Genomic DNA, 11933 nt, shown 5'->3' with positions numbered 1-11933 from the left:
GTCTAACATCAATATATAAGTAGCTAACTCTGAAACTGCTTCCCCAAGGAATAGTCCCATTGATTCTGAGCGACCATTTTCAGTCTGGCTGGCAAACAGCAGTCTTAAACACTCTTCAGAAACTGAGCCTTGCTCCCCAAACCTTCATAACTATGGGCCTGGGCCAAGCTAGATCTGTGGTTAGGCAAAGAATCATGGACATAGAGAGAGAACAGGACTTTACAAGGGTCCCTGATGATAAAATCATAGAAAATGGGAGATACGTAGCCGCTCCAGCAACATATCTCTATTTCCTCACATCCAGAAATGCAAGAAGGGCTTTTACTCTTGCTAGAAGCTCGGCCTTGCTGTCACCGGTTCTGGAAGGCTCCTATAGAAGAGTCCCGTACGTGCCTGCCCATTAGGGGAAATAGGAAGCCCCAAACATCTATTTTTTAGATGTCCTTTTTATGTTGAGATCCGTAGAGGCACCATCGATGTTTTGTTGAAGAGGCTCGCCGATCTTTCAGACAAGTCTAAACTTAATTCTCTCCTCTTCGGCAAAGATCACAAGACGACCTGGCTGGTAGCCAGATTCTGTGCCCAGATTTGTAGGCACAGATCATCCTCTAGAATAAAATAGCTCACTAGGGAAATGCTGAAGTTGCCCTTGGGGGCACCTCAGGGTCAATTTTTAATGGTAGCCCAAATCTCAGTTGTACGGGTGTATGTATATATCTCAGTTTTAACTCATGAGCTATTGCTGCAATCTACTCCGATTGTATATTTTATCTTTATGAATGCTGTTTTCATTGTGTTATGTTACGTGAGCTGGTCTTTGACCGTAATAAATTATCTATCTATCTATTTATCTATCTATCTATCAGCCCACTAGATTAAGCCCAAGGCCCATTTTCGGTCACAATTTCCTTTTTATTTTTATTTTATACAATTGGCGCTGGGTGGTTCAGCTACATTATTTCTCACCCAGTGCAAGACCAGCCAGTTTTCCCCAACCATCGTGCAAATATTTACTTAACATGTTATCATACACATAACTGTAAATCAAGACAGCAGCTTGGTGAAAATGAAGGCAGGCAGCAACACACTTCAATATTTCCTGGCAACCAGGTATCAAGAGGGCCTTCAAACCATGTCCATTTGGGACCTCTCCGTACATGTTGCTTGTTTTCCTGGGGAGCTCGTTCAGTGCCTTTAAATGGTTTTTAAAAAATAAATAAATATTATATTGCAAAGTAAATATATCAATACAAAACCATACATAAAGAATAATATCCAATAAAACAGAAAGAAAGAAAAAGCAAAGAAAAAGAAAAAAATGCAAAGAAAAGTAAACAGTAAAAGAATAAAGAAAAGTATAACATTTCAATACAATAAACACTATTTTACAAATAATAATAATAATAGACTTCCATCACTCTCACAAAACTTCCTTTCACCTTCCATCATAGCTGTCAACTTACAGATTTGAAAATAAGGGACCAGTAGCCAAAATAAGGGACCTGCAGCCTCACCTGTTCCAGGCACTCCAGTCTTCCTGTCCTCCTGCAGTCTGGTCAAACTCATGCTGGTAGCTTCGAGAACACTGTCCAACCAGCTTTGTAACCAGAGGTTCAACTGAATAGAATCTGAATCACATGCACCACAAGCCTCAACTTAAGATGGCTCCCCGGCCTGGCTTTGCACTGCAAAGTTTGCAGCAGCACATGCAACAAAATGGCGTCCAGCATTCAAAAACCCCCTCAGCTTGCATTAACTAGCCACACAGAAGGCATGCAAGCTCCACCCCCCAGTCTTTCTTAGACTTCTTATTGGGTGAGCAACACAGCCAAGCAACACAGTTGGAGCCTCCCTCCTCCCTGGCCTGAGCTGCTTCCTTTGAAATTTAAGTGACATCATTTAAGGGACATTTAAGGGACATCCATCAATATGGGACAGCAGCGGGACATGGCGCTGGAATAAGGGACTGTCCCTTCAAATAAGGGACACTTGACAGCTATGCCTTTCATATTTTATCTGTATTTCAGTATTATTTTCATCTTAATATATAGATGTGTATATATGTATATTTCCCCTGTTCTATTCACGAGGTCATTCTAGACACAGCCAAATTTTTACATTTGAACCTTGTTTAGGGAAGCTTTTAATGTTTAATAGGCTATTTTATTTTAATATTCTGTTAGAAGCCGCCCAGAGTGGCTGGGGAAACTCAGCCAGATGGGCGGGGAATAAATTATTATTATTATTATTTCTAAATAGTAATTCAAGCAATTCCATTCTGTCCATTCATTGGCTTTAGTCTTATTATATCTGTCAATTTGGCCAGTTCCAAATATTCAAATAATTTACATAACCATTCCTCTTTGGTCGGTGCCTGGTTACCCTTCCAGTACTTAGCCACCAGATTTTCGCTGCTGGTGTCGCGTACAGAAAAAAAAAGTAGCTTTTTCTTTTGGAATATCACTTTTAAATTATGTATTCAGTAGTCTGTGTTTGCCTGAGCTTGAGTTTGGACTAAGGATTCTGAGCCCCTGTGTTCTGATTCGATACATGATATCCAATCACAGAACAATTCAGGACTTGGGCCTCTGCCATTGGCCCTTAAACTCTGAGTTATGATTCGCCGCTTGGAAGTTTAGATAGCCAATCACATTGGGAGTGGGAGAGGGCCAGGCCTTCAGAATGTATATAAGCAGTTGCTTTGCCCCTGTTTCCTAGTTCTGTTAGTTCAATAAAGATTCTTGCTGTTATCACTGTGTCTTGCCTCATGGGAACCCACCTACAGTTCATAAATCTTCTCATATGCCCTGTTAGTAAGAAGCCAGTTGATTCTGGTAACATGTTGGGAAAAAGCACCAAGGCAAAAGCCAGCTCCAGATGGCTGGAATGCAAAACAGTGCAGATGTACTGTTGGAGAAAAGGTGGAGCCTATTCTCTGTACTGAGCACCGGATGTTAGCTCAGTGTGTCATATGATCTGTACTGGAAGTACAGGGGAGGAGTGTGTGACTCTTCTGATGGAGTCTGAAGGGAACAGTCACATTTCTATGTACTGTTGAGTGACAGGAATAAAACATGTAGAAAGACTCCTGTCTGTCTCTTCTTCCCCTCCCTGGGAAGGAATGCAGGGAGGGAGGAAGGAGGAGGGTGTGTCCTGCTCACGTTTGAGGAGGATCGCCGGTTTGTTTACCTAGCCTGCCGGAGGTCGCAGACGGACGGTAAACACACAGTATCTCGCTCAATTGCCTCGGGGGAGGCCAGGTACCTCTGCCTGTGGGCTGAAGATATTGACATATGGCAGCCTTCGGATGGTTTCGATTCATCGGACATCTGCATGAGAGGCTGGTGGATTGTCCTCCTCTGCTCCAAGGAGGAAGGCAAGCGTCTGACAGAAGCCAGAGGCTCAACAGACAGCTGGTGGAAAGAGGAGGTGTTTTCCAAGCAACAAAGATCAAGGTATGCTGCTGCATTTCGGGCTAAAAGTGTGAACGCAGACTGATTGATTCTCTGGTTCACGGGGAGCTGCGTCTTGGAAAAATACAGCTCCGGGAGAAGAGGCCTGCATTCCACAAATTTTTGTGGTTAAGATAAGAAGTCCCATTGAAATGCATTGTTGCTAAGCAACGGAAAGTTGGAAAGTTACTGGCAAAGGGGCTGGACTGTGAGTCTGAGCCTGGGAAAGCGAAACAAAACCAGAGAATGTTTTGGCTACAAAGTTTACGTGCTCTTGGAAGGGACTTTCATAGCAGCCAGAGTTTAGCTGCCAGGTGCAAAAGACCGGTAAACAACTTGCAGTTTGCCTGCGTGAGAAAAAAAAACAGCTGTTGGATTTTACAGCTTGTTTGAAAGTGAGAGAGGCTTGGATTCAAAATGGATGCCAAGAAGGGGGAGACTTGCCTAACTCATCTCCCCTGACCAGAGACAGTTATTCATCAGGGTCTGGATGGATAACTACCCCAGAAGGGGTGAGCCAAGATGATGCTGGCCAAGTTCCTAAGAGCTCAACGAAAGCTGAGGAGAGCTTTGACCCCAGAGGGGAGAGTGCAGGAACTGTGGCTGTTGGAACTGTTGATGTTCCTGAACAAGGTGCAATGGGTGTTGCTGACAGGGGGAGGGAAGAACAGAGTTCTAATTCCCCCACTGATGATGCTACTGGGGAGCATGGAGTAGCATTGAGTGCTGTCCGATGCTACAATTGTGGACAGACTGGGCATCTACAGCGAAACTGTAAGAAGCTGCGCCAGTCAAGAGGAGCAAAGAGCAGCTCTACGAAGCCTGAGGCGTCAGGCAAAAGCCGTACCAAGTGCCAGGTGAAACCTGCAAAGGCTATGATGGCGAAAGGAACCACGCCAGATGTTGGGAACTCGTTCATATTTGACACGGGCGCCACGGTTCATATGTGCCCGCACAGACAACTGTTTTCGACGTTGAGGAAGCAAAGCTTCACTGTGAAACAGCCCAACGGTCAAGAGTTGGAAGCGACTGGAATTGGGACTGTGTATCTTGAGAGTCTGAACTTGACTATAAGTGATGTTTACCTGGTTCCAGAACTGAGATTTAATCTGCTGAGCGTGTCGCAGATTGCAAAGAAAGGACTGAAACTGTCCTATGATGCTAAAAGCTGCAAGATCTACAAAGATGGAGAACTGTTTCTTACTGCCAAAGAGAAAGATGGACTGTATTTGTTGACTTTTGATCAAAGTGATTACATGAAATGTAATTCTTCTGTTTCTAACGAAATCTCTCTTGCAGGTGTGACCAGTGTGAGCACCAGGAAGGTGACGAAGAAGGTCGACAGGGCATTTCAGCGGGTGTATGCTGATGTGATTGGTCCTCTAGAACCATCTAGAGGCGGTGCACGATTTTACCTTGTGTGTGTGGATTGTTTCACTAATTATTCTTGGGTTTATATGATGGAGAAACCGCAAGAAACTTTAGAAAAGTTTCAGGAGTTTTGTGACAAGGTTAAAAGTATGCATGATGCTAACATTGATTGTCTTTTCACAGATGACAAACAAGTTTTTCTGTTACAGAAGTTTCAGAAGTTCCTGGATGGAAAAGGGATAGACCACAAAGTTGCTGTCTCGCAAGAAGCGTGGAACAGGGGGGTCTGTGTGAGAGTGAACAAAGAATTGCAAAAGGGGATGCATGCGCAATTGCTGAGTTCACATTTGCCACATGAATATTGGGCCGAATCGCTAGCGTCCTATCTTCATGTGTGGTTGAGAAAGGTCTCAACAGAGTTGGGATGTTCTCCTTTTGAGAAGCTGTTCAATAGAAAACCTTCTGTTGCCTATTTTAAGGTTTTCGGGTCTCATGTGAGAACAGAAGCTCCAGGTGGAGTAAAGAATGCCAGAGGCATTTTTGTGGGTTATGAAAAGGGTCTCTACAGAGTAATTTTGTCTGAATCTGGTCAGGTGATTCTCACAAAGTTCCTAGAGAGTGCTCCAGAGCAAGAGCGGGTAGTACACACATTTCCCACAGGAAACGATTCAGATGATGATGATGATTTTTCTGATGTCACAGATAACAGTGGTACTGATGATGATGACAGTGATAGCTCAGAGAGTTCAGTTGAAACAGTCATTGAGAGGAAATCTCACATAATGGATAGACCTTCACAGGTGAAGGAAGAACCACTGATTGCTACTGGTTCTCAACAGAGTCCTGAGACTGAACCAGTGAGCAGAGATGATCAGCACCTCATACGCAGGTCTGAGAGAGTTACAAAGGGTGTACCACCAAAGAGGTACTCAGAAGAGTTTGCTAACTTAGCTGTTGCACGTGTTGCTATTGTTAACAACTCAAAGCAGGTTGAAGCAGTGTCTAAGTCAGAGACAAAGACACAAAAGAGAGTAGCTAGCCAAGGTAATGCAGAAGAACTCATTCCTTGGAAGCCAGACAACCAGAGAGGTACACTGGTGAAACCAGTGGTGGGGAGTTCCAAGGGTGGAACTGAAACAACAGGGGACTGTTATATGTATAACAACTGTTTGTTCTCTTCTCTGGATCATGTTTTGCCAGTTGATGCTTTTGGGGGAGGATGTTGGGAAAAAGCACCAAGGCAAAAGCCAGCTCCAGATGGCTGGAATGCAAAACAGTGCAGATGTACTGTTGGAGAAAAGGTGGAGCCTATTCTCTGTACTGAGCACCGGATGTTAGCTCAGTGTGTCATATGATCTGTACTGGAAGTACAGGGGAGGAGTGTGTGACTCTTCTGATGGAGTCTGAAGGGAACAGTCACATTTCTATGTACTGTTGAGTGACAGGAATAAAACATGTAGAAAGACTCCTGTCTGTCTCTTCTTCCCCTCCCTGGGAAGGAATGCAGGGAGGGAGGAAGGAGGAGGGTGTGTCCTGCTCACGTTTGAGGAGGATCGCCGGTTTGTTTACCTAGCCTGCCGGAGGTCGCAGACGGACGGTAAACACACAGTATCTCGCTCAATTGCCTCGGGGGAGGCCAGGTACCTCTGCCTGTGGGCTGAAGATATTGACATAACAGTCAAGTGTTACTGTCCCACATAAATTCCTGGCTTCAGGGTGGGCATTTAAACCCTCTCACCTTCATACTTCACCATCCTAGTAACTCACTGGGCATCCTAGCCAGTCTCACTCCAGAGCAACAACTTACTACGTAGAGCTCAAAGAGCTGGGTCCGGTGCATTTGATTTATTGGGTATGACCATTGAGACGAAGTTCATCCAGTTTTTATGTCCCACCCCCCAACACTTCAACACATACCCTGTGAGAATTACAGATGGTTGGGATAAGAATGACATTCCCATTTACGTTTAGTGGTAAAACGTGGGTATAACAATCCTTCCCTTTGAAGGATGGCCCGGTTTTAGAGTGGGTTGCTACTTTCGTTGCCTGGTGAATGAATCACATAGATAAACCTTGTCACTCAGCAACTGCATCAATTATTTCAGCGTTGGCACTCTGTGCCACCTGCATGCTAAGTGGCTGAGGATTTCTTTCACCCATCTCATTTGCTAGAGGTGCTCAAATTGCTGTGCGTGTTCAGCCAGCTGGTCCCATCATAAGTGGCAGTGAGGAAAGAGGAGGAAAGCAATCCCCAAAGAATGTCTGTTGAGACAAATGAGAGACATGAAAGGATACATCTGAACTCGTGCACAACTCTCATTAACTTCATTTGGGTGTGCACTAGAGGCGATCCACTCTACCAAAAAAGGAAAAGAAAAGAAAAGAAAAGAAAAGAAAAGAAAAGAAAAGAAAAGGGGGCGAGAGGATTGTCATGACCCACTTACTGGCAATGCTATGAGCTTGGTGTTGGAAGTGCAACAGCAGGATTGATTGATTGATTGATTGATTGATTACTTAAGTTCTTTACCACTTAATATACAGTGGTACCTCGGGTTACATATGCTTCAGGTTACATACGCTTCAGGTTATAGACTCCGCTAACCCAGAAATAGTGCTTTGGGTTAAGAACTTTGCTTCAGGATGAGAACAGAAATCGTGCTCCGGCGGCACGGCAGCAGTGGAAGGCCCCAGCTAAAGTGTGCTTCAGGTTAAGAACAGTTTCAGGTTAAGAACGGACCTCCGGAACGAATTAAATACTTAACCCGAGGTACCACTGTATTTAAAATAAGTTTAAGCAGTTCACACAGAAGTGAAGCAACGACAACATACAATATTACAAAATTACACAGTTATCTATAAAATGTTGTTGTTGTTGTTTAGTCGTTTAGTCATGTCTGACTCTTCGTGACCCCATGGACCAGAGCACGCCAGGCACTCTTGTCTTCCATTGCCTCCCACAGTTTGGTCAAACTCAAGTTGGTAGCTTTGAGAACACTGTCCAACCATCTCGTCCTCTGTTGTCCCCTTCTCCTTGTGCCCTCAATCTTTCCCAACATCAGGGTCTTTTCCAGGGAGTCTTCTCTTCTCCTGAGGTGGCCAAAGTATTGGAGCCTCAGCTTTCACGATCTGTCCTTCCAGTGAGGACTCAGGGCTGATTTCCTTAAGAATGGATAGGTTTAATCTTCTTGCAGTCCATGGGACTCTCAAGAGTCTCCTCCAGCACCGTAATTCAAAAGCATCAATTCTTTGGCAATCAGCGTTCTATATGGTCCAGCTCTCACTTCCATACAACAGTACTGGGCAAACCATAGCTTTAACTATACGGACCTTTGTTGGCAAGGTGATGTTTCTGCTTTTTAAGATGTTTTTAAGATATAAAATGTTACATTAATGCAAAGTTGCATATATATATATATAATATCATTATCGGTTCATTTTTCTTCTGAAAAACACTCCTACTCAGATTCTGGGTTCTTCCCCAGTGTCCAAACAAACTCTCAGCTCACCCACAAAAGTGGGCATCACCCTAGTCTCTCACTCTAGTATGTCAAATAATTTCACTGAAACAAAACGATGATAAAAGAGACTTCCGGAAGACTTATCCTGCCATACCTTCTTCTTGCAACTGACTTGCTGCGTGGAAACCCGGACATTTTCTACAAATGTAGCTAAACACTTGCACAGTTTACTATGAAAAACTGGTCCCGGGAGTTCACAGTCAGTGGACATTTTCTTAATGTGATGAATCTGGAGGCTTAAGAAGTTATCTTGTATATATTAGCACTACATATTCACCGGGGAACAAAGGAAGACAACTCTTTAAGCTAATGTGCCCCAAATTACCCCCAGGCTATCTAGCAAGCTAAGCCTTTCAACAAGGAGTCTCCATTATAGCACAGGGGCAGCGATAAATAAATCGGAAGCAGGAGATTAAGCAGCGAGCTGTTATCCTGGTTAAAAGGAGAAGTGCTCTGTTCTACTATCTGTTTCTGAAATGTGCGTCTCCCAATTTAAGACACGTAGAAAATAAATCCAAGACTAAGGGAGGAAATTGATAAAGCAGAAGGAATAAACGTAAGGCAAGAGAAAATGTCTGCAAACTTGAGGTTAGACAAAATCACGGAGGGAAAAGGCTAGCAAATAGGGGCTTGTCATGATAGCTATATATTACATCCAGGAGTGGAGAAGCAGAGTGTTGCTGAATGTCAAGTTGCTGAAGAGCCCAAGATAGGGGGACAGGAAAGGAGGACACTATTGCTCCCCTGTCCTGCTTGCAGCCACTTGAGAAACCAGCAGGGCTGAGCCGTTTCGTATGGGAAATGTCAGGAACTGGCAGGACGAGTGGGCACTGGGGATAGGAAGTGTGGAGTGTGACTCGGGAGAGGGGTTCAGTGATTTGTAGAGCCCTGTACCAGCCAGGAGGCAAGAGGCAGAGGCAGGGGAAGCTTCAGAGCTGGAGGGTGGAGAACAGGATAGGGACCTTGTAAGAAGAGGAGGAAAAGGCAGGTCAGGCAAGTGAAGGGCCAGGTGCTTCCTCAACCTCTCCTGTACCACTGTCTCCCAGAACCAGGAAGGGACTGAAAAGCGATGAGCAGAGGCAGTTTCCATGTAGGAACAGTCTCTGGCTGCATCCACGTACCCCACTGGTGGAGATGGAGTGGTCCCCTGTTGCTGCAACTGCTCCATGGAACAGGGACCTGCGAATAGCTTCCAAGATGCTAGATTGGTGTGCATAGGTCTCTAGAGCTGCAGGAGCGGCTGTGTTACCTTCGACAATAAAGAGTTGTCTATCTGCCATGTGCATTCCATTGGCTGAATGCGCCCTTGACGGGAAAGGAGTAGGATGCTCAACGTTTGGTCGTGTTACATGGCCTTGCAACCTCATCTTGTTCTCCTCTAGGGGCTACAGGCGATAAAGGGACTGTATGGCCAAGCAATGTTCGAGCCAAAGCCTGTGTAGTATGCATTTGATAAGCACTACCTTGCCAACAAAGGTCTGTATAGTTAAAGCTATGGTTTTCCCAGTAGTGATGTATGGAAGTGAGAGCTGGACCATAAAGGCTGATCACCGAAGAATTGATGCTTTTGAATTCTGGTGCTGGAGGAGACTCTTGAGAGTCCCATGGACTGCAAGAAGATCAAACCTATCCATTCTGAAGGAAATGGAAGGACCTCACTGGAAGGACAGATCGTGAAGCTGAGGTGCCAATACTTTGGCCACCTCATGAGAAGAGAAGACTCCCTGGAAAAGACACTGATGTTGGGAAAGATTGAGGGCACAAGGAGAAGGGGACAACAGAGGACGAGATGGTTGGATAGTGTTCTTGAAGCTACCAGCATGAGTTTGACCAAACTGTGGGAGGCAGTGGAAGACAGGAGTGCCTGGCGTGCTCTGGTCCATGGGGTCACGAAGAGTCGGACACCACTAAACGACTAAACAACAACAACAACCTTCCTGCTCCATGACAACAGGATTGTTCAGGTAGAGGCCCTGAATTTCCTTAACTCAGCCCCACCTAAGAGGTAACAGCAATGGAGTGCAGGGGCACCTGCCTCCAATGCTCTCTCCTTAAATGGAAACTGGCACTATTTAAGGTGGAAAGTCTTACCACCTGAGAAGCTGCTCCTCCCCATCTGCACTGCACATTTATAGCAGTATTACAACTCTTTAAAAAGTCATCCTTTCTCCCAAAGCCTCATGGAACCGCCATTTGTTAAGGGTGCTGAGTGTTATTCAGAGTCCCCTTGTTCCTCTCAGAGAGCTACAATTTCCAGAGAGGTTTAACAATCAAGCCCTCTTCTCAGGGCACTCTAGGAATCGTAGTTCTTGTGAGGGGAATAGTCTACTAAGGACTCACGGCACCCTTAACAAGCCACAACTGCCAGGATTCTTCCGGAGAAGCTGTTTAAAACGGTATGATACTGCTTTAAATAGGGATGCGGGTGGCGCTGTGGGTTAAACCACAGAGCCTAGGACTTGTCGATCAGAAGGTCAGTGGTTTGAATCCCCGCGATGGGGTGAGCTCCCGTTGCTCAGTCCCTGCTCCTGCCAGCCTAGCAGTTCGAAAGCACGCCAAAAGTGCAAGTAGATAAATAGGTACCGCTCCGGCGGGAAGGTAAACATTGTTTCTGTGCGCTGCTCTGGTTCGCCAGAAGCGGCTTAGTCATGTTGGCCACATGACCCGGAAGCTGTACGCTGGCTCCCTTGGCCAGTAAAGCGAGATGAGCGTCGCAACCCCAGAGTCGGTCATGACTGGACCTAATGGTCAGGGGTCCCTTTACCTTTACTTTACTGCTTTAAATGTATAGTGCAGATGGGACTGGGAAGATACAAAACAAAATAGAAAGTAGCCTACTGTACAAAGCAGTATTTATATTCACTGCTCTATTCACTTTTGCCTCTCACCCTCCCCAGCACTGGTATACGCCTCCCAGAACATTTGCCCAAAAGGGAATGTGATCTTTGGCTTCGCAATGTCCCCTGCCTGGCACCCCAGTGTAAATCCAAGGCAATGGATGAGCAGGGATTGAAACCCAGCATTCCTTGAGCTAAGGAAGAATCTACACTGGTCATTTATAGTGTTAAAATGTGCTGTTAAAATGTGACACCAGAGGCTGCTGTAGAGCAGCGAGCCTTCAACAATGGAAAACTGCATTGAGAGCTATATAACGTTATGTTTAATAACGTTTTTACAGTTCAGTGTAGATCCAACCTAAGGCTAATACTCTATGCTAGAGATGGTCGTTGTAGAACACCTTCTGGTTTTTTGTTATGACTGTTTCATTAAAACCTACATTTTAAGTTCTGAAATTACTAGATTATCTTAACTGCTCTACCAAGAATTCTGAATTATTTAATTGAGCCATTAAGCATTCTGAATGTATCGAACCCTTGCTACCAATGTATCCCTCCTCATTTATCCTTGGCTGGAGGGTTTAATTCACACACACACAATTCTCCTTGCACATGTCCAAATTGTGCAGATCTTGATCATTTGAAAATGTGGGACTTGGTTAAGCCTGTGGCAGAATTGTTCCCTGCCAGACCTTTTGCTTTGGTGCTATGATAACTCATTCCGCACGTGAGCCACGCTAAGGCCTTTTCAATTT

Source organism: Podarcis pityusensis (genome assembly GCF_964106645.2).
Source record: "Podarcis pityusensis genome assembly, chromosome: 7".
Lineage (NCBI taxonomy): Eukaryota > Metazoa > Chordata > Lepidosauria > Squamata > Lacertidae > Podarcis > Podarcis pityusensis.
This window is presented reverse-complemented; position numbering follows the sequence as displayed.